The sequence below is a fragment of the Silurus aristotelis genome, assembly GCF_946808225.1.
Source record: "Silurus aristotelis genome assembly, chromosome: 5".
In the NCBI taxonomy this organism is placed as follows: domain Eukaryota; kingdom Metazoa; phylum Chordata; class Actinopteri; order Siluriformes; family Siluridae; genus Silurus; species Silurus aristotelis.
This window is the reverse complement of record NC_139578.1, coordinates 2346388-2352049: the sequence shown is the minus strand read 5'-3', so window position 1 is coordinate 2352049 and position 5662 is coordinate 2346388.

Sequence of the window (5662 nt, the reverse complement as noted above, 5' to 3'; positions counted from 1 at the left end):
TTGGAATTGAAAGTCTGGTGGAAAGTTCCCACAGCTTGAAAATCATTATTATGATTGTCCTAAAGAGTTGGTTTGAACGTATAGGGGTAACTGCATGTAGAAAACCATATATCACACCAAAGGAAACCAGATGTGAAAACAATCTACAGATTGACTGGGTAATAAGAGCCCCTCTTAGCCTTCAGGGACTAATAAAAGTAAATATACCGCCCTTGGGAAAGCCCTTGTCTCCTTTCAGGGTGTAGTGTCAGTGTTTGGACTTGTCAGAGTTTACAGTCCACACATTGAAAGCGCACTGAGTCAGAGTGCATTCATAGAAAGGGACGGGCTTATCATAGGGCACATTGTGTATATGATGACACATAGTGTCTACTGGAATAGCCGCGCACAATGGTACGCCGCTTATGAAATTGAAACCCAAACCCTCATCTGGCCGATCTCTATCAGGTATGAAATGTCAACGTGTTTGGAAAAGAAAAAAAACACCACACGTTCAGATAAAAGATGTCATTACAGCTTGTCAGCCACTGAATTCATTCATTGCATTACAAATGCATGCAACAATTCAAGACCCTTTTTTTTTACTGAACATCCGGTATGTTTCTTGGAAGAACTTTCCTTATTACTCGCTGGTGTTCCACCCAGCCCTCAGACCCTGCCTCGTGTGGTTTTGGCGAGGGCTGTTTTTGTTGATTTCTGCCTTGTCACGGTCGCGAGGAACTTGAAGAGGATCATTGTTTTTTGCATCGCAATCCTGAGGCATCTGGAAAGGGCAGGACTCCAAAACAAAACAAAAAGAATGTAGCGATAGAGAAACAAAGTAAACAGACAAACATTGGATGATTCTAAGCACACTTAAGACACACCCCACAGACAAGGCAAGTGGATGATCCACTTTGTTTAATGAGATAAGAACAAAACAAGATCTTGGATCTCGCCTTGTCAAACCCTGTGGTATTATGTAATCGATCGAATGCAATGTTGTATAGACGGCATACCATGCATAGCATGTGTGCAGGTCTGTTCTTGCCGCTCTGTCATGCTCCTTGGTGAAAACGTGACACTGCGGTATTACAATGCGAAAGCATCAATGTTGTGTTTTCGCCGGCCTGCCTGAGTCTTAGTCCCCATTTTAAAAGTGTTCAATCATCTGCATGTTAATGGTTCACCGAGTTCCTGGAAGCCCTGAAATGTTTCATTCTCCCTCCTAGCGCTGAGATGAATGGTGATGCCAGCTGGGGGTAATTCACTATGCTCCTGCTGCCCTCTAACGGCAATGAGTTGTTGTCTGCGTGGCCATGTTTTCTCAGAGGATTACAGCCATTATTAATATAATTCTTCCGTTACATTTGAAAACCAAATCACTTTTTTGGATGGAGATCAGTTGGCTCAGTTGGCTCTCACAACTACGTATCTGGTATAGGGTAGTCCCATTCCATTGTGGCTAAATAAAATACTGATAAATGATACTTTAGTCAAAGTGGAATGTAGGTACTTGAGTAGAAAACAAAGTCAAAAAGGTTTTGGCTGATGAAATGAAATGAGAGTATTTAGACCTCTTCATATTTTTCACATTGTTCTGCAAAAATGCTTTACGTGTTTTATTTTCAGATAAGTTTACACTCCCCCCCTTATAATGACACAGCAAAAAACAGATTTGTGACACCAAATTGACATATACACTATATTTTTTACCCTTTGCTGTGACAATTGCGAATTTAGCTCAGGTGCCCCTCATATCTCTGGATTGTCTTTGATATGCACCAATGTTTCTTTGGAGTGCACCTGTGGCAAAGTGAACTTGAATGGACATCATTTGGAAAAGCAGGCTCCCATCTATCTAAGGTATAACAGGAGAAACTGCAGATCAGAGCAAAAAACAAGCCTTGAGTTCAGGTCAAAGGAACTGTCACCTTGCAGAGCTCAGAGACAGGATTGTGGAGGAACAGATCTGAGGAAGGCAACGAAACAATGTCTGCTTTATTACAGGTTCCCAAGAGCACAGTGGCCTCTGTAATTCTTTAACGGAAGAAGATTGGAACAACCTTCAATCTTCCTAAGACTGGCCAAAAGACCAAACTGAGCAATCAGGGGTGAAGGGGCTCAGTACGAGAGGTGACCAAGAACTTTAAGGTCACTTTGGTCAAGGCTAAGTGTGAAGACTAAGAAACTTGCAAAAGGTCAGCCATCACTGAAACACTCCACTGATCTGGACTGGGCTTTTTGGCAGTGGCCAAATGGAAGGCTCTTCTCAGTGCAAGATTTTATGGTATAATCAGGGTTACAATGTAGACCCCAATGTTTGTGGGTTTTTTTGTGCTTGTTTTGTAAATGTAATGCGTTTCATTTCACCTCAACCAAATTGTAAATAAAATATGTGCAATTGTGGTTAGATGCCCTTTAAATGTTGAGGTCATCAATTTTTTTAATAACAGAAATGCTTACGTTACATATGCATTAGCGGTGCATAGCAAACGGCAACAAGGAACAACTCGGGCGAAAACGAAGGAGGAAGTTGCTTGGTGAATCCCCGGACAACATATCTACTGAATAAAAACTGTGCGACGTTTTGAAGATTTCCTGTTTAGACAATAGCACTATGGAACAATAGAGAACAAACAAAGAAAGTTAATGCGTAGCCTGGTGTCAAAGTACGCCATGTTAGGGAAATGTAAAATAGCAACACCGTTCATGGACAAATGACAAAAATGCCTTTACAATTGGTGGAGTATCGTACTTTTTTATTTGCCATTTACAGGTACAGGTTAGTAGAACATTTGTGAATCATGTTAGGTCTTGTTATTCTTATATAAGGCACCTATAAACAGTCATTCTCGAACCAATCTCTCTATTATCCCCCTTATTTTATTGAAATCAAATGTTCTTATTGAACATTTGAACATACCTGAACTTCATAACTATGCTGAAAATGGAGACTCCGTACATAAACATCTCCACATCATTAACTGTAAGTTAAATAACAAGATCTTTCTTTTTCTTTTTATTATTTAGTCTTAAAGTATGTAACTCATCCAAAGTCCTTGTACTAGCTGTTACTATTGTAAAGGTAACATTAGGACATTAAAAAAAATTGTTACAGAAGGAATCAAGACCTTTGGACCATTCAGATTTGGACCATGTAACAACAGCATAACATGCCAATGTAACATGACGCAACAGAACATATAACATGTAACATATAATTTGACATCCCATATCAATTTAACATAAGGTCAAATATAATGTAACATCACACAAATTAATGTAACCTTACACAACTTAATGTAATATAATGAAGCAGAGCATAATACAAGATATAACAAAGTAACGTAGCATAATGTAATCAAACATAATGAAGCATAATGTAACAGTGTAACATAACATGGTGCATCATATAACAATGTAAAACAACAAAGTAATATAACTATGTAACATTACACAGCATAATGTAACGTAGTAAAATGCAGCATATAACAATGTAAGTTCTAAGATAATGTAATATAACTTTACGCAGTGTAATGTAACATAATGCAATGTTTAACAATATGATGCAACATTACCTTGCATGATGTAACAGTGTAACATAATATGATGCAACATACTGTATAACAGTGTAAAATATAACAATGTAATGAATGACATAATGTAATGTAACACTACACAGTGTAATGTAACAACAGCATAACATAACACAATGTAACATGATGCAACAGAACATAGCATATTTTAACTTAAGGTAAAATGACATAGGCAAATGTAACATATAATTTAACATACCATAGCAATGTAACATAAGGTCAAATATAATGTAACATCACACAAAGTAATGTAACATTATACAACTTAATATAATATAATGTAGCAGAGCACAATACAAGATATAACAATGTAACTTAACATAATGTAATGGAACATTATGAAGCATAATGTAACAGTGTAACATAACATTGTGCATCAAATAACAATGTAAAACAACAAAGTAATATAACTATGTAACCTCACACAGCATAATGTAACATAGTAAAATGCAACATATAACAATGTAAGTTATAAGATAATGTAATATAACTTTACGCAGTGTAATGTAACATAATGCAATGTTTAACGATATGATGCAACATTACCTAGCGTTATGTAACAGTGTAACATAATATGATGCAACATACTATATATAGCAGTGTAACATAACAATGTAATTAATGACAATGAAATGTCACACTACACAGTGTAATGTAACAACATAATACAGCATTCAATGTAATGCAACATTGCATAGCATAATGTAACAACTTGAAGCAACATATAACAACGTAATACATTATATAACATAATGTAATGTAACGTTACATAACAAACATTGCGTTATGTATCAAAGTTTTAATAACATATTAAAAGCAAACAAGCTGGTTTTAAACAGTATTCTGTTAGGAAAATACTCATAGAGAATGGAGAATCCAATCCATAATACACAAATTCACTTCCTGTCTATACATTTGCTCAAAACCACCAGCAGCCAGTACATGATCGAAGTGCATCTGTCACGCATTATTGCAGAGAATGCCAAAGCTGGCTTTTGAAACTATGCAAGGGATAGATCCTCTGCAAATCCCAGTCTGACTACTGCCTCGTTGGCTTCTCTCTGTCCCTTATAGATAACCCCTTAACTAATATCATGTATCAAAACTCTGTGGTGTGTAGATGCAGCATGGCTACATCCTGGAAACTCCTCTACTTTATTTTAAACAAACTTTCTCCCAATCAATGTGGATTGCTCCACTGGGTTCACTAACTGTCTTCTCGCATTAGAAAGGAAATGGTCTGATTTAGGATTTAGCACTGGAGTCTTTCTGGTTAATTTAAAAAGTCCCTGTTGATGTTTATTGGAAAAATAATTCCCGGTCTGGGTTCAGATTGAGGTTCAGTCTGAGCTGGATGATCGTGGTTACTGTCGTTCTGTCATATCGGCTTCATGTTGCGCCAAGTGATTAAAAAAAATGGAGAAGCCAGACTTTCACACTCAAATCCAGGACTGAGCTTGAGATCCTGGAGAGAATCTTAAAAAAAAAAATCCCCACCCTTCCTGATCCCCTCATCTCCCCGCCTGCCTCTGAAAACTTTACGGTGGGATAATGCGTTCCACATGCTAGTGTTCACCCACTAAATCACTGCATCCCAAATAGCCAATCCCCCCCCCCCCATCTCATTACGTTCATGTCGGCTGTCTCGAAGAAGGACTTCTGGAGAATGGATTGGCTCGTAGATTCTAACTTGTTTACGGGGAAAGTTTGAACAAGTATGAACATTATTAAAAAGCCTCATACTTGGATGCAATCGGGTTGGCGTATCTCAGGACCACGTAATTGGGTACATTGTTGGCCTCCCATTGGGTTCTGTAATGAGGTACTTCGTCAGCCTTCTAATCATATTCTGTCGGGTCTTCGTAGAATAACTTCCATCCGTTTGAACGTCACCAAATTGGGATGTAAAAGCTTCCAATTTGGGTTTACCATCTTAGTCCCAGCTAGGTGCTTTTTTAAAGACTCGGAAATAAAAACGACTTTTCCTGAAGCACACTATAGTGCAGAATGGACATTAATCAGTTAACATTCAGAGGTAAGGACAGCGTTTTAAAGAAAGAAAAAAGGAAAAGGGGCTGTTTTTT